Raw genomic sequence first — 19,349 nt, forward strand, 5'->3', positions numbered from 1 at the left:
AAGTGTAATTTAGAAATCCACTGTCCAGGGTGTAGAGGTATCTAATGACCTCTTACAGTGCGATGATCCCTATACTTCTTTAATTTGCTCATTTACATTTAACAAAAGTCTCTCTCAACATGCATACATGAGCCTATGGTGCCCATGACCCTGTCACCAGTTGTCCTTCTTCGAACCGCTTTTGGTAGGTACTAACCATTGCATCTTGGGAACCGCCCTCCCTGGTATTCTGGAGGGCTCTGTTCCAGTCGTCTAGTCATTACTATTTCGCCAAAGTTACTCAGTTTCCTACACTTGCCCATTTTACCTGCTTCCAACACATCAAGAGCTGACTCTTCACTTGATGCTTAAAGGGTTGTACCAAGATATAAAGTTATTCCCCTGCCTACAGGATAGGGGATAACATTATGATCCGACCACCGATTACAATAATGGGTGTTCCGATGAACCCCTCATGGCTGGATGTGAGGATGAGTGTGATGCGTGCTGCAGCTCCATTAACTTCAGTGACAGCGCTCAGCAATCTCTGGCGCTCATACTCGACAATTTCAGGCACTGTCATTGAAATAAACGTAGCTGTGGCATGCTCGTGTGTCCTTTGCTCCATTCACGTGGAGACCATTGGGACCCCCATTTTTGCGATTGGTCAGGGTCCAACCACTAGGACCCTAACCAATCATATATTGTGGATAGGGGAATAACTTTATATCCTGGTACAACACCTTTAACCCCTTCCCGCCATAGGACATAGGGTTATGTCATGGCAGGGTGGTACTTAAGGCAACATTACATAACCTTACGTCATGTGGATCTCGCGGGATCTAAAACAATCCTGCGCCATCTGGCAGCAGGAGCTGGCTTATACCGATAGCCTGCAACAGCGGGGGTGCATTGGGACAGTGATCCCCGCTGTTAACCCTTTACATGCTGCAATCTATGTAGATCGCTGCGTTTAAAGGGTTCACAGAGGGAGTGCGCTGCCTCTGGACATTACTGGACCCACGCAATGTAATTGCGAGGACCGTCGGGTTGTCGTGGCAACAGGACGCCAGATACAGGCATCCTGCTTTGCCATTGCCTATGTTCGCTAAAACCAGCGAAAAGCCATAGGGCATTAGAGGACTGCTATCATAGCTGTTATGAATGAGGTCCCCTTCAGGGACATAAACAGTGTAAAAAACAAAAGACATGGTGTAAAAAAATACCGAAATACAGAAAGAAAGAAAACCCTTTCTTGCTCATTTTCCCCTATTTCTATAGAAAAAAAAAACCGCAAATGTGGTATCCTCGTGTCTTTAATGACCTGTTTGAGCACCAATTTGAGCACACTAATTATCCTGCACAGCAAAAAATGGTAAAAAAAAATGGAGGCAAAATGCTTATTTTATTTATTTTGGTCGCCTGCAGACGGCCGGATCAGATCCGGCAGCGAGAATTCTCGCCGCGGGACCCGACCCGAGCGCCTGCAGAGAGCAGCGCATACTCACCCATGCCCCGCAGCTCCGGATCTTTCATGTACCGGCAGCTGGCGCATGCGCAGACCGGAGCCAGCAGCGGGTGAGTGACGTTTCTGTGCGGGGCTCGCAGAAATAGAACATGCCGCGGTTTGTTTGCCACGCGAGATTTCACAAAGCCTAACTGCGGCCGTCTGCATAGGATTGCGTTTGTTAACGCAATCCTATGCAGGCTTCCAGCGGCAGAAATCCCGCCGCAGAATTTCCGCCTGTCTGCAGGCGGCCTTTACCTCCAAAAAAGCAAAATAAAAGCAATCAAAAAAGCCATATGTACCCCAAAATGGTATATAAAGCACTACAGCTTGTGACGCAAAAAAACAAGCCCTCACAGAGCTCCGTCCATAGAAAAATAAAAAAGTTATGCGACTTTGAATGCAATTATGCAAAAATAATCATCAATTCCAAAAAAGGGTTTTATTATGCAAAGTGGAAAACATTAAAAAATTATGTTTTCGGTATTGTTGTAATCGTACTGTTTCGCAAAAAATATATATTGTGTCATTTATGCTGTTTGATGAGAATTAAAAAAGAATGGCAGAATTGATGTTTTCTCTCCCTGCTCTCAAAAAACATTATAAAAGTTTTACAATATATTATATGCACCCAAAAATGATACCAATAAAAACTACAGTTCGCCATGCAAAAAACAAGCCCTTATTTGGCCGTGTCGATGGAAAAATAAAAAAAAGTTATGTCTCTTGAAAAGCGGAAACGAAAATCCCCAGAAAATCGTTGCGTCTCTAAACCCCAAATAGGTCATGTCCTTAAGGGGTTAATATATCCCACCCCTTGACAGGTGAGATTATAACAAGAAAATGTTTTTCACTTCACACTTTACGTGTGACAGGTTTTAATTTTAACCCCTTAACGACCAGCCCATAGTGTTTTTACGTCCTGCCCAAGTGGGCTTTATTCTCTGAGGATGTAAAAACATGTGTCCTGCAGAGAATAAAGCCCCTCGGGCTCTGGACGTGACAGCTCCATGCTGAAATTACTCACCCGAGTCCGCCGCACTGCTCCCCGCTCTCCTGGTCCTCCGGGCCCTGAAGCCGGCCTTCTGCACATGCGCGCCAGGCGGCATTACGTCAGCCGCATGCCCCGGCGGCCCGGGAAATTTAAAATCTCCTGGCTCCCGACTCCTGTAGGTCGCCGGGAGGCAGGAAATGTCAGCGGGGACCGCGGTGAGCGATCGCCGTTATCCAATGGATAACGGCGATCGCGGAAAAGTGAAGTAAGATGTAAAAAAAAGAAAAGCTTCACCTCCCCTCATGGATCGGATCCATGAGGGAAGGTGAAAATACTCACCCTGCTTTCTCCATGTCCTCCGGTCAGTCTCAGGACCCTCCGCTGGCTTCTGCGCATGCACCGATGTGGCGCGCATGCGCAGAAGGCCGGTGAGCCCGTCCGTCAAATTCAAAATCTCCCTGCACCCGGCTGTCACAGATAGCCGAGTGCAGGGAGATATGACTGGGGACCGCTGTATGCGGTTTCTAGTCATATGATCACCGTTATCAATTGTATAACGGTGATCATATAACGTTAAAAAGTTTTTAAAAAAAAGTTAAAAGTTTATAAAGTTAAAGTTTCATCTCCGCTTACGGATCGTATCTGTAAGGGGGGATGAAATTACGTACCCAAGATCCCCGGATTTGTTCCCTGGTGGGATGTTGATCCGCGGACCTTACCACAGCTTCGGCGCATGCGCCCGTCACCATGATGGCGGATGCATGCGCAAAAGTGAAAGATTGCCCAAGAAATTTAAAATCTCCCTGCTCCTGGCTACCAAACGTAGCCAAGAGCCTGGAGATGTCACGGGGAACTGCGGTATGCGGTCACTGATCACGTGATCGCCGTTATCCAATGCATAATGGCGATCACGTAAAAGTTCTTAAAAAAGTGGAAGTTTCATCTTCCCTCACCAATGCGATCGGTGAGAGGAGATGAAACATCTTCTCAGAGGCTTCCGCATTTGAATCCAGATGCGATTATCCTCCATGGATCCTGCCGGCTACTGGGTATGCACCCGCCGGCAAAATGCCGGACACATTCACAGGAGCCGGGGAGCCCAGGAAATTTTAAATCTCCTTGCGTTGGTCGCTGAGTGCTTGCAGCAGTGATCGGAGGCCTCGTTGAGCGGTCCCCGGTCACGTGATAAATTAGCGATATAACATTAGGCCGGTCACGCATGACTGGAGAGGAATTCTGGGTTCTGCATGCGCTTGATCAGCGGTAATCCACGGATCAATCACATGCATTGGATTACACAATTTCCCCCAATTAGCGGGTTGGAATTACGTAATCCACTCGCAGAAACAGAACACTGCATGCTATATTTTACCGCGGATATCCGTGACCTAGAGCCCATTGTGCTCTATGACCGCGGATATACTTGCAGCCCATGTGCAAATACATTGTGTACGGGCTGTGGGTACCCGGGTCATCTCTAAGCAACAGCACGGGAAATATAAACAAAAAACGGTGTACTGCGCATGACCGCCTGTGTGAGTAGGCAGTTATGCGCAGTACATTACGCAGCCATACGCAGGGTCACGTCCGGGCTCACAGCTGGGATCCGCTGCGGGCCTCCGCAAGCGGATTCTGCATACGGCCGTGAGAGCCCGGCGTTATTCAGATCGCTACCTGTAATCCGTAATTTACAAGAAGCCCCGGGAACGCTCGACTACCTGCAGTTCCAGGAGCAGCTTGTTGAGCGCCTTCTGTGTGAGACCGCCGCACCACAGCAAGCTTACGAAGCTTCACAGAGCGCCACTTTTTACACCCCCATCCCTGCCGCTGAGGTCACGAAATACCCCCAAGCGAGAGAGAAGGGGGGATACCCGGTTTTCTTGCCCCATGTGCCCATCCCAACCAGCCACTGTAATTACCCCTGTCTTCGGACATAAAACACAGTTTATATTATTACTTTTATCTAATATTTAGGGAATGCCAAAAAAATGGGGATGGCGGGGGGGATTATTTTTAGGAAGTCAATTTTTTTTCCGTATAAGTGGGCAATGGAGCCTTGAATTTATTCAGTTGTACCCTGAAATCCAGCTGGCATTCCCTCCATTATGGGCCTAGCCATGTGTCCTGTAAGTAGATTAGGGCCACAATGGGTATGTTTCTGAACACGGGACAAATGGGGGTATCCATTTTGGGGTGACCGTCTTCATTCCTATGTATACTGTACAAAAAAAAAACAATTTTTAAATTGACAAAATTGCCAAAAAAATGAAAATCGTAATTTTTTCCTTCTGCTTTGCTTAAATTCATTCAAATACCGTGGGATCGAAATACGCAGTACACCCCTAGATAAATTCGTTAAGGGGTCTAGTTTTCAAAATGGGGTCATTTGTGGGGGTTCTCTAATGTTTTGGCCGCTCAATGTCTCTACAAGTGGGCAATGGGGCCTGGAATTTATTCAGTTGTACCCTGAAATCCAACAGGTGCTCCTTCCATTATAGGCCTAGCTATGTTTCCTTTAAGTAGATTAGGGCCACAATGGGTATATTTCTGAACACGGGACAAACAGGGGTATCCATTTTTGTGGTGAACGTCTTCATTCCTATGTACACTGTACAAAAAAAGCCTGTTTTTAAATTGACACAATTGCCAAAAAAATGAAAATCATAATTTTTTCCTTCTGCTTGGCTTAGATTCATTCAAAAATTGTGAAGTCAAAAAAATCATCGTACCCCTAGATAAATTCTTTAAGGGGTCTAGTTTTCAAAATGGGGTCATTTGTGGGGGTTCTCTAATGTTTTGGCCGCTCAGTGTCTCTACAAGTGGGCAATGGGGCCTGGAATTTATTCAGTTGTACCCTGAAATCCAACAGGTGCTCCTTCCATTATAGGCCTAGCTATGTTTCCTTTAAGTAGATTAGGGCCACAATGGGTATATTTCTGAACACGGGACAAACAGGGGTATCCATTTTTGGGGTGAATGTCTTCATTCCTATGTACACTGTACAAAAAAAACCTGTTTTTAAATTGACACAATTGCCAAAAAAATGAAAATCATAATTTTTTCCTTCTGCTTGGCTTAGATTCATTCAAAAATTGTGAAGTCAAAAAAATCATCGTACCCCTAGATAAATTCGTTAAGGGGTCTACTTTTCAAAATGGGGTCACTTGTGCGGGTTCTCCATCGTTTTGGTCACTCAAGGGCTCTACAAGTGTGCAATGGGGACTAAATCTCCTTCAAGCAAAATTTCTGTTCCGAAAGCCACCGGTTGCTCCTTTCATTTTGGGCCCCATTGTGCATACAGACGTAATACTAGGGCCACAATGGGTATGTTTCTGAGCACAGGACAAACAGGGGTACCCATTTTGGGGTGAACATCTTCATTCATATATGTGCTGTACAAAAAAAACTGCTTTTAAAATGACAGAATTATCAAAAAAATGAAAATCGTAATTTTTTTCCTTCTGCTTCGCTTAGATTCATTCAAAAACTGTGAAGTCAAAAAAGTCATCGTACCCCTAGATAAATTTGTTAAGGGGTCTACTTTTCAAAATGGGGTCACTTGTGGGGGTTCTCCATTGTTTTGGTCACTCAATGGCTCTACAAGTGTGCAATAGGGCCTAAATCTCCTTCAAGCAAAATTTCTGTTTTCGAAAGCCACCGGTTGCTCCTTTCATTTTGGGCCCCATTGTGCATACAAACGTAATACTAGGGCCACAATGGGTATGTTTCTGAGCACGGGACAAACAGGGGTATCCATTCTGGGGTGCAAATCCTCATTTTCATGTGTACTATGGAAAAACGTCCTGTCTAAGGATGAGCGAGTATACTCGCTAAGGCACTACTCGTCCGAGTAATGTGCCTTAGACGAGTATCTCCCTGCTCGTCCTTAAAGATTCAGGGGCCGCCGCGGAGTGGGGAGCTGCGGGGGAGAGCGGGGAGGAACGAAGGGGAGATCTCTCTCTCCCGCCCGCTCTCCCCTGCTCCCCGCCGCGACTCACCTGTCAGCCGCAGCGGTCTCCGAATCTTTATGGACGAGCAGGCAGATACTCGTCTAAGGCACATTACTCGGACGAGTAGTGCCTTAGCGAGTATACTCGCTCATCCTTAGTCCTGTCTTTAAAATAACATATTTGCAAAAATATGAAATTTTTGTTTTTCCCTTCTAAATTGCATTGACTCGTGAGAAAAAACTGTGGGGTTAAGATACTCATGACACCCCTCAGTGAATATGTTAAGGGGTGTAGTTTTTAAAATGGGGTCACTTGTGGGGGTATCTATCATTTTGACTCCTATGAGCCTTTCCAATCTTGGCTTTGTGTAGGAAAACAAAGTGTTCCTCAAAATGCTGAAAAGTAATGTTAAATTTATACGTCTCCTAAATGGTTAAAAAAAACAAAAGTTTTTCCAATGTGCGCTCAAAATAAAGTAAACGGGTGGAAATATATATCTCAGCAAAAATTTCTGGATAATTTTTGCAGATTATTTGAGATATTGCAGTTGGAAATGTGAAAAAATGATGATTTTTTCAAAATTTTCCCAATTTTGGCGCTTTTAATAAATAAACACAAATTCTATCGGTCTTTTTTTTCCGCTTAAATGAAGTACAACATGTGGCGAAAAAACAATGTCAGAATCGCTTGGATATGCAAAACCTTTCTGGTGTTTTTCCATGTTAAAGTGACACATGTCAGATTTGCAAAATTTGGCCTGGTCATTAAGACACAAACAGGCTTGGTCACTAAGGGGTTAAGTAAAGAGAAAAAGAGGATGACTCCTGCGCTCAGGGTGACCCGTATAGTGCCAAATGTGACTGCCTAGGGATGGACATGTGTAGGTGTGTGGACTGGTGAGGTCCGTAGGATGTACTAGGAAGTAACAGAGCCCTCTGTGGTGAACTAGATAGATTTATTAAACAGAGCTCCAGTGGACTTTTCATTTTAATTAATTTTATAGCTAATCAGTGAGGCTACCTATACACAGGGGCGAACGCGATATCCACGGCAAAAATGCCTCAAATCACTTCAGTAAAGTAGCGATCCTCCGGCGCAGCTTTCAGCCGTGTCGGAGGATCGACAAGTGCACTGTGGTTTACTGTCCAACTGGAAACAATGGCAATGCGTTCCAAGGAACGTGAAAAGATAGAACATGCAGCGCGTTTTACATTGCTTATGCGTATGACTCCAAAGAATAGGGATCATATTCATGCGGGATTTGTGTGCAACGCACAAATCTCATGTGAGTTTCTTGGTCGCGTGAAACTGACCTAAATGTATTGGGGTTTCTTTCTTTAATTTTTTTCTAGGTGTTTTATAACAATACAAAAGAGTAATAAAATCTATTAACAAGGAATATGAGCAGTTTTGTTTCATAAGGGAGGAAATGTTAGAATATGCATTGCACACCGCTCTCCTTGTACGCTTAAAGGTGCGTTAAGACGCAACAATTATCGTTCAAACAATTGTTAAGCCTAAGGCCTCCTTCACACGGGCGACACCGCATCGCTGCGAGAAAACCGCAGCGATATCGCATCGCTGCACTGTATGATATAGCTGCTATTTTCTCGCAGCAATACCGCGATTTTGTAGCGCTACAAAGTCGCAAGTGACGCTACAAAATCACGCGACTTTGTAGCATCTGCTACTGTCAAAGTCGCACCGCATCGCATGCAAACCGCGTTTTCGTGTGATGCGATGCAACAGAGAGGAAGGCTCCATAGAGAAACATGGGCTACAAAACCTAGCGTGTCGCGGGCATATCGCCGGACCTGTGAGGTTTGTGTGCCATTTTGTAGCATGCTACAAAACATCTCATGTGTGAAGGAACCCATAGGAAAGCATGGGCTTCTCATACATGCGATTTGTAGCATCGCTACAAAATCGCGCGACTTTGTCGCCCATGTGAAGGAGGCCTAATGAAAGTGAACAAATCGCTCAGTTTAAATGCGAGCCAACGACTAACCTATCGTTCATTGTTCAGTTTCAGCCAGCACAATGATCATCTTTGGCTCGCTCACTTCTCGGTGGATTTAAACACTCCCCAGTCAGTGTTTTATATAGGAATGGCGGTCAGGGTGCCATCACACTTGCGATCGCGATATCGCTGCGCTTTCTTAACGTGCATGTCAACGGGACTTTCTAATGTTAAGGCATTGCACAAAAATCACAAAGCATAAACTTGCGATTTTTGTGCAATGCATTTTTAACATTACAAAGTCCCATTGACATTCGCGTTAAAAAAATGCAGCAATATCGCGTTTGCAAGTGGGAAGGCACCCTCAGAAAGTGTATCGTTTCTCCTTAAGGTTATAAGTTATAACCTAGAAGGTCAGTGAGGAGACCAGCATTCCTGCAAGGCATTGTCTGACTCTTTATGTAAGTCTTTATAACAATGACTTGCATGAATGTTGTCTTCCAATAGGTGGTGCTGCAGAGGTATTGTTCCATGTTCCCTTTTTGCATATTTCCAAAAGAGTATCGATCGTCTTATAAGTCTTCACACACACCTAGGTCAGTGGGTAGGTCACGCGTACTAGAGGTGGCATGCAGAGCCCTTCATAGTTGTGCCGCTGGCAGCGCTGATCACGGCGCATGTTCTGATGTAAACGTGTGCATCCGGGATCCTCCTCCCCTAAGTCCTGTCCTTCATTCCGCAGGAGAGGACAAGGGAAAAAATGTTCCGGGCACTTGCACTGCTGTCAGTGTGTACCCGGGATCAACGCCAAGAAGAGGAGGAGCTGCGCTGACTGCAAGGAGGAGGTAAGTATATTTGCGTTGGGGGGACTATAACTACTGGGACCGATATAGGGGTTCGCTATTACTACTGAGGCTACTGTAGAGGTAACTATTACTACTTAGGCAACTGTGCGCGATACTATTACTACTGGGGCCACTGTGGGGGTTAATATTGCTTCTGAGGCCACTGTGGTGGACTCTATTACACATGGGTCTACTGTGGGAATCACTATTGCTACTCAGGTCACTGTGGGGGACACTATTACTAGTGGGGCCACCGTGGGAGCCACTATTGATACTGAGGCCACTGTGGGGGTCATTATTACTACTGGGATCGGTATAGGGGGTCATTATTACTACTGAGGCTACTGTGGAGGTAACTATTACTACTGAGGCAAGTGTGGGGGATGCTATAACCACTGGGGCCACTGTGGGGGTCCCTAATACTACTGGGGCCACCGTGGGAGCCACTATTGCTACTGAGGCCACTGTGAGGCTCACTATTACTACTGGGATCGGTATAGGGGGTCACTATTACTACTGAGGCAAGTGTGGGGGTCACTATTACCACTGGTTCTACTGTGGGGGTCACTATTACTACTTGGGCCACTGTGGGGGTCACTTGCTACTAGGGCCACTGTGGGGGACACTACTACTACTATGGCCACTGTGGGAGTCACTACTGCTTTTGAGGCCACTGTGGGGCACATTATTACTACTTAGGCAACTGTGGGGGTACTATTACTATTGGCACCACTATGGGTGTCACTGTTACTACTGAGGCTACTGTGGGGACACTATTGCATTTGAGGCTACTGTGGGGGATACTATTACTATTGGGGCCACTATGGGTGTCACTATTGCTACTGAGGATACTGTGGGGGTCACGATTACTACTGTGACAACTGTGGGGATAATATTACTACTGGGGCAACTGTGGGGGTCACTATTACTACTGAGGCCACTGTGGGGGACACTATTACTGCTACGGCTACTGTGTGGGTCGCTATTACTACTGGGGCCGATATAGGGGACACCATTACTACTGGGGCCATTGTGGGAGTCACTATTACTACTGGGTCTACTGTGGGGTCACTATTATTACTGGGGCCAGTGGGGGACACTTTATCCACTGGGGCCACTGTTGGAGTTACTATTGATTTTGGCGTCACTATTACTACTGGGTCTGCTGTGGGGGTCACTATTACTACTGGGGCCAGTGGGGGACACTTTATCTACTGGGGCCACTTTGGGAGTCACTATTTATTTTGAGGCCACTGTGGGGGTCGCTATTACTACTGGGGCTGCTGTGGGGGCCCTGTACGTTTTGTAACAATTGTGATGAGAATCATACATCGGATAAGCCCCACCCCCTGACCACACCCCTTTGTCCTGGTTTGACCCTTGGAAAAATCTGATCAACTTACACTAGCTCACTTTTATATACTGGAGGGACAGCTATATAATGAATGGATAAAAAAATCCCTGGAATGGCCCTTTAACCTCTTAACTCTAGAGTACGTAAGTTTATGTCCTAGCTGTCATATACTTAACGGAACAGGACATAAATTAAGTCCTGTGCATGGCGGTGGTTCAGAAGCTGAGCCAATGCTATCCCACAGTGGGAGCCGACTGTTACTTCTCGAAGAGAAGAAGCGGCGCTGACTGTAAGGAGGAGGTAAGTATATGGGTTGGGTGAGTACTATTAATACTGGGGCTACAGTGGGAAATAATATTACTACTGAGGGAGTTAATTACTGGGGCTACTGGAAGGGGTAATATTATTACTTGGGTTGCTGAGGGGGTTACTATTACTCAATGTATGTTACGGTACTAGTGGGGTGCTTAGGTACGCAAGGTGCGGGGCTCCCTGATCTACACCCACGCCACTGTCCCTTCCTGGAGATATCCCTGATGGTGAACTCGTCCAGGCCGCCAACTCTAACCCTGCGCTTACTAGGGGGGACAGACAGGGACCGCAGTACCTATGCAAGAGACTACTACCCACTAGCACCGACAGGAAAGGCAGATGGTAAGGTGTGGCTGATAACAGCGAGGCTTAGCAGACAAACTGACAGAAGCAAGATACAAACAGAGGTGGACTGGAAAACAGTGGCTGATAACAGTGAGGTCTAGCGGACAAGGTGACGGAAGCAGGATACCAAAACGAGGCAGACTAGCAAGCAGACTGAGGGAAGGACACAAAGTACCAGGGCCAGATTGCCAGCAGGTCAGAGTAGCTGAACTACACAGCAGACACTGAAAACTGAAAATAAAAGCAAGGTCTAGCAGACAGGCCTGGCAGATAACAGAAAGTAAAGCAGACAATAGCAAGGTCCAACAGACAAGAAAATTAGAACAACAGAACAATAATTGGCAACTTCCAGGCAGCATAAACTGGATGTTATAGGAAGGCAGGAGGAGCAGATAGGTAAATAGACCTGTCAATCACCAGCACACTCCTCAGACACATAGCAGGATAATTAACCTGACTGGGAGGCACGGGAGATGTTAACCCTGGCTTGTCTGGACAGAACGAGGTGTGCTGGCAAAATAAACTATGAGCTGACAGGCGTAACAATGTACTGTGGTGTTACTACTATTACTGGGGCCAGGGGTGTAACTATAGGGGGTGCAGGGGATGCGGTTGCACCCGGGCCCAGGAGCCTTGGGGGGCCCAAAGGGCCTCTCTTCTCCATATAGGGAGCCCAGTACTATTATTAAACCATTATAGTTGGGGCCCTGTTACAGGTTTTGCATTGGGGCCCGGGAGCTTCAAGTTACGCCTCTGACTGGGGCTACTGCGAGGGGTTCATATTACTACTGATGCTAACGTGGGGTTAATACTACTTAGGGGGTTATTTTTATAACTGTGGCTACTTTCGGGTTAATATTGCTACTGAGGAGGTTATTACTGGGGCTAATGTGTGGATCACTATTACTACTAAGCCACTGTAAGAGACACTATTACTACTGGGATCACTGTAGGAGTCACTATTGCTGAGGCCACTGTGGGGGTCACTATTATTACTGAGGTTGATATAGGGGACACTATTACTACTGGGGCTGATATAGGAGGTCACTATTACTACCGTGGCTACTGTGGGGGTCACTATTACTACTGAGGCCACTGTGGGGGACACTATTGCTACTGACGCCACTGTGGGGGTCACGATTACTTCTGGGGTCGATATAGTGCACACTATTACTACTGAGGCCAATATATGGGGTCACTATTAAGGCTGAGGCAACTGTGGGCATATTATTATTACTGGGGCCAATGTGGGGATCACTATTGCTGCTGAGGCCACTGTAGTGGACTCTACTACACCTTGGTCTACTGTGGGCGTCACTATTGCTTCTAGGGTCACTTCAGGGGACACTATTACTACTGGGTCCATTGTAAGAGTCACTATTGCTTTTGAGGCCACTGTGGGGGTCACTATTACTACTGCGTCTACTGTGGGGGTCACCATTAGTACTGGGGCCACTGTTGGGGACACTTGCTACTGAGAGTACTGTGGGGGGGTCACTATTGCTACTAGGGCCATTGTGGGGAACATTATTACTGCTGGGGTCAATATTAGGGACACTATTACTACTGGGGCTGATATAGGGGGTCACCATTACTACTGAGGCTACTGTGGAGGTAAGTATTATTATTGAGGCAACTGTGGGGGATACTATTACTACTGGGGCCACTGTGGTGGACCCTATTACACCTGCGTCTGCTATGGGGTACATGATTGCTACTAGAGTCACTCTGGGGGACACTATTACTACTGGGGCAACTGTGAGAGTTGCTTTTGCGGCCACTGTGGGGGTCACTATTACTACTGGGGCCAATGTAGAGGACACTATTACTACTGGGTCTACTGTAGGGGTCACTATTGCTACTAGGGCCACTGTGGGGACACTACTGCTTTTGAGGCTATCATGAGGGTCATTATTACTACTGCAACAACTGTGGGGGATAATATTACTACTGTGGCAACTGTGGGGGTCACAATTGCTAATGAGACCACTGTGGCAGATATTATTACTGAAACGCTACTGTGTGGGTTGCTATTACTACTGGGGCCACTGTGGGGGCACTATGACTACTGGGTCTACTGTGAGGCTCACTATTGCTACTGGGGCCACTGTGTGAGTCCCTTTTGCATCTGAGGCCAGTGTGGGGGGTCACTATTACCACTGAGGCAACTGTTGGGGTCACTATTACTACTGAGGCCACTGTAGGGGACACTATTATTACTAGGTCCACTGTGGGGGTCACTATTGCTACTGGGGCTACTGCAGGACACTATTACTACTGGAGCCACTGTTGGAGTCACTATTAGGGCCACCGTGAGACTCACTATTTTTACTAAGGCCACTGTGGAGGTCACTATTACTACTATGGTCAATATAGGGGGCACTATTACTACTATGGTCAATATAGGGGCTCACTATTACTACTGAGGCTACTGTGGGTGTCACTATTTCTACTGAGGCTACTGTGGGGGACACTATTACTACTGGGGCCACTGTGGGGGTCCCTAATACTACTGGAGCCACTGTGGGGGTCCCTAATACTACTGGGGCCACCGTGGGAGCCACTATTGCTACTGAGGCCACTGTGAGGCTCACTATTACTACTGGGATCGGTATAGGGGGTCATTATTACTACTGAGGCTACTGTGGAGGTAACTATTACTACTGAGGCCACTGTGGAGGTCACTATTACTACTGAGGGCCACTGTGGGAGTCACTATTGCTGAGGCTACTATGGGGGGGTCACTATTACTACTGATGCAACTGTGGGGGACACTATTGCTACTATGGCCACTTTGGGGGTCACTGTTACTACTGGGGTCGATATATGGAGTCACTAATATTACTGAGGCCACTGTGGGAGTCACTATTGCTGAGGCAACTGTGGGGAGTCACTATTACTACTGCAGTCGATATAAGGGACACTATTATTACTAGAGCCATTATAGGAGGTCACTACTACTATTTAGGCTACTGTGGGGGTCACTATTACTACTGAGGCCACTGTGGGGGACACTATTGCTAATGAGGCCACTGTAGGGGTCACTATTACTTCTGGGGTTGATATAGGGGATACTATTACTACTGGGGCCGATATGTGGGGTCACTATTACTACTGAGGCTATTGTGGGGGTCACTATTACTATTGAGGCAACTCTGGGGGATACTATTACTACTGGGTCTACTGTGTGGGTCACGATTGCTACTGGGGCCACTGTGGGGGACACTTGCTACAGTGTCTACTTTGGGGTCACTATTGCTACTGGGGCCACTGTGGGAGTTACTATTGCTTTTGAGGCCACTGTGGGGGTCACTATTACTACTAAGGGAACTGTTGGGGATACTATTACTACTGGGGCCACTGTGGGTGTCATTATTGCTACTGAGGCTACTGTGGGGGCACTTTTGCTTTTGAGGCCACTGTGCGGGTCATTCTTACAACTGATGCAACTGTGGGGGATACTATTACTACTGGGGCCACTGTGGGTGTCATTATTGCTACTGATACTACTGTGAAGGGACACTATTACTATTGAGTCTAATGAGGGGGTCACTGTTAGTACTGCAACAACTGTGGGGGTCACCATTAGTACTGGGGCCACTGTTGGGGAAACTTGCTACTGAGTCTACTGTGGGGGGGTCACTATTGCTACTAGGGCCACTGTGGGGAACATTATTACTACTGGGGTCAATATTAGGGACACTATTACTACTGGGGCTGATATAGAGGGTCACTATTACTACTGAGGCTACTGTGGAGGTAAGTATTATTATTGAGGCAACTGTGGGGGATACTGTTACTACGGGGGCCACTGTGGTGGACCCTATTGCACCTGCGTCTGCTATGGGGGTCACGATTGCTACTAGAGTCACTCTGGGGGACACTATTACTACTGGGGCAACTGTGAGAGTTGCTTTTGCTTTTGAGGCCACTGCGGGGGTCACTATTACTACTGGGGCCAATGTAGAGGACACTATTACTACTGGGTCTACTGTAGGGGTCACTATTGCTACTAGGGCCACTGTGGGGACACTACTGCTTTTGAGGCCACTGTGAGGGTCACTATTACTACTTAGGAAACTGTGGGGGATACTTTTACTACTGGAGCCACTATGGGTGTCACTATTGCTGCTGAGTCTACGGTAGGGGACACTGTTACTACTGAGGCTATCATGAGGGTCATTATTACTACTGCAACAACTGTGGGGGATAATATTACTACTGTGGCAACTATGGGGGTCACAATTGCTAATGAGACCACTGTGGCAGATATTATTACTGAAACGCTACTGTGTGGGTTGCTATTACTACTGGGGCCACTGTGGGGGCACTATGACTACTGGGTCTACTGTGAGGCTCACTATTGCTACTGGGGCCACTGTGTGAGTCCCTTTTGCATCTGAGGCCAGTGTGGGGGTCACTATTACCACTGAGGCAACTGTTGGGGTCACTATTACTACTGAGGCCACTGTAGGGGACACTATTATTACTAGGTCCCCTGTGGGGGTCACTATTGCTACTGGGGCTACTGCAGGACACTATTACTACTGGAGCCACTGTTGGAGTCACTATTAGGGCCACCGTGAGACTCACTATTTTTACTAAGGCCACTGTGGAGGTCACTATTACAACTACGGTTAATATAGGGGGCAATATTACTACTATGGTCAATATAGGGGGTCACTATTTCTACAGAGGCTACTGTGGGTGTCACTATTTCTACTGAGGCTACTGTGGGGGACACTATTACTACTGGGGCCACTGTGGGGGTCCCTAATACTACTGGGGCCACCGTGGGAGCCACTATTGCTACTGAGGCCACTGTGAGGCTCACTATTACTACTGGGATCAGTATAGGGGGTCATTATTACTACTGAGGCTACTGTGGAGGTAACTATTACTACTGAGGCCACTGTGGAGGTCACTATTACTACTGAGGGCCACTGTGGGAGTCACTATTGCTGAGGCTACTATGGGGGGGTCACTATTACTACTGATGCAACTGTGGGGGACACTATTGCTACTATGGCCACTTTAGGGTTCACTGTTACTACTGGGGTCGATATATGGAGTCACTAATATTACTGAGGCCACTGTGGGAGTCACTATTGCTGAGGCAACTGTGGGGAGTCACTATTACTACTGCAGTCGATATAAGGGACACTATTATTACTAGAGCCATTATAGGAGGTCACTACTACTATTTAGGCTACTATGGGGGTCACTATTACTACTGAGGCCACTGTGGGGGACACTATTGCTAATGAGGCCACTGTAGGGGCACTATTACTTCTGGGGTTGATATAGGGGATACTATTACTACTGGGGCTGATATGTGTGGTCACTATTACTACTGAGGCTATTGTGGGGGTCACTATTACTATTGAGGCAACTCTGGGGGATACTATTACTACTGGGTCTACTGTGTGGGTCACGATTGCTACTGGGGCCACTGTGGGGGACACTTGCTACTGTGTCTACTTTGAGGTCACTATTGCTAGTGGGGCCACTGTGGGAGTTACTATTGCTTTTGAGGCCACTGTGGGGGTCACTATTACTACTAAGGGAACTGTTGGGGATACTATTACTACTGGGGCCACTGTGGGTGTCATTATTGCTACTGAGGCTACTGTGGGGGACACTTTTGCTTTTGAGGCCACTGTGCGGGTCATTCTTACAAGTGATGCAACTGTGGGGGATACTATTACTACTGGGGCCACTGTGGGTGTCATTATTGCTACTGAGGCTACTGTGGGGGACACTTTTGCTTTTGAGGCCAATGTGCGGGTCATTCTTACAACTGATGCAACTGTAGGGGATACTATTACTACTGGGGCCACTGTGGGTGTCACTATTGCTACTGATACTACTGTGAAGGGACACTATTACTATTGAGTCTAATGAGGGGGTCACTGTTAGTACTGCGACAACTGTGGGGGATAATATTACTACTGGGGAAACTGTGGGGGTCACTATTGCTACTGAGTTACTGTGTTGGATGCTATTACACCTGGGTAGAGATGAGTGAGCACCAAAATGCTCGGGTGCTTGTTACTCGAGACAAGCTTTTTGTAATGCTCGAGAGCTCGTTTCGAGTAACGAACCCCATTGAAGTCAATGGGAGAGTCGAGCACTTTTCAGGGTGACCGATGATCCGGGCGGAGCGTGCATTATTTTCAAAGGAGCCGCGGCTGCTGCCAGTGGCTCCATTGAAAACAATGGTCTGCTGGCACCCCTAAATTGTTTTTCACGGAAGGGATTTTCATATAAGCCCTTCCCTGAAAAGCAATAGTTTTAGTGTAAAAAGAGAAAAAAAATTTTAAAAATGAACCCGCCGCCGCGTCCCCCGCTGGAATGAAGAACACATCTATCGCATGCATCAGATGTTTCCTTCATCCCTGCTAGTAAGAACAATTCCCTGCTGCTATATCTGCCACATCTGTGACAGATGCAGCAGATGAATTCTTCAATTCCCTACCACAGCTGTCACACATGACAGCTGCGGTAGAGGATTCTGCTGCCTGCACCCGTTATTGGATTTCAGGGAAGGGCTTTAAATGATACTCACCTCCCTTCAGCTGCTGGGGCTCAGTCACATCTTCTCCACCCTGTCCCCAGCTCTGTAGTCCTGATCTATCAGCAGGCGGGGATTTCGAATCCCCACCTGCTGAAAGATCAACGGCGCTACAGAGCCGGGGTCAGCGCGGCTAAGACGTGGCTGAGCCCCGGCAGTTGATGGTTTTTCAGCGAAGGGTTTTAAATATAAGCCCTTCCCTGAAAAACCATGAAGAACAGTTTAAAAAATAAAAAAAATGATACCCACCTGCCTTCAGCAGCCAGGGCTCAGCCTCATGCCACATGCTCGCTTGATAGCCACACTACCCTCATGTCTATTTGTAAGTGCGTCTTGGATGAGGAGGAACCGGAGACACACAATGCAGAGGGTTGGCAGTGCCTGGCAGCGCATACTAAGACCAAAGATTGGTTTGAAACAGGAGGTGTCACAAAAGTAGCCACCACAGGTATACTGTGACCCTGTAAATGTCTCATTACCCCTTTCCAATCCCCTGTCTGATGTCTGAAGACATTCTGATTGAAGGCTGTACAGCTCCGATGTCAAAAGATATCCGGCAGTGTATTCTTACTGTATATTACTGGCCGCTCTGTTGTCGGGGGCCTCTCCAGCATGTCCCATACCGCAGTACTGGCTTTAGCCAGCAGATGGTGCCATTGTATAATGGCAAAAAGAGAAAGCCCCCTAGGAAACCCTGAATCCAAAATTGGATTGCAAAGAGTTAAATCAGTTACGCTTCCTGTGAACGCTCCAATCCAGTATCTCAGATAACTGTGGTAAGTTGTAACACGAGAGATAATACATGCCGACCAATGCTGACTCCTAGGGATGCGTGCGTTTATCACACCTAAACCAATCCGGCAGTTTACAACTCATGGCATTATACGTCAGCGGACACCCAAAAACAGGCTTGTCAGGGACAGGCAATGTACAATGAGTTGACCTGTTAAACAGCCGGAATGCTTGCAAAAGCCTAGTGCGCACTACTAGACACAACAAGCGTGGGCATGAAGCAAACTCGGATGATAGTACTGCTGTGAACATCTCATTAATTCAGATACGCTTCTTTTGATTGGTCCAAACCAGTGTCTCGGATAACTGTGGTAACACGAGAGCAAATACATGTCGACCAGCGCTGATCCCCAGACCCCAAGCTGGAGGAGGAGGTTGCATAATAAGCCCGAGAAACTGTGACCGAGGTAGGACCCGCAATCCTCTGTGTGAGAAGCATGTGAGCAGGCCCAGGGTCAGACTTGGTCCCAGCCTCCACCTGGTTGACCCAATGTGCCGTCAGTTACGGCCAAACCTGGCACAGTTGCACCCCCACCTCCCCAGGACCTCGGCCTCTGCCCACATACTCAACAATCGTGGGCATAAAGCGGACTCGGATGCTAGTACTGCTGTGAATGTCTCATTAAATCAGTTACGGTTCCTTTCATTGCTCCAAAGACTGGATCAACCACAAAGAAATTCCACTGGTCACACCTGGCACAGTTGTACCTCACCCAGGACCTCGGCCTCTGCCCACA

The sequence above is a fragment of the Eleutherodactylus coqui genome, chromosome 4 (genome assembly GCF_035609145.1).
Source record: "Eleutherodactylus coqui strain aEleCoq1 chromosome 4, aEleCoq1.hap1, whole genome shotgun sequence".
Lineage (NCBI taxonomy): Eukaryota > Metazoa > Chordata > Amphibia > Anura > Eleutherodactylidae > Eleutherodactylus > Eleutherodactylus coqui.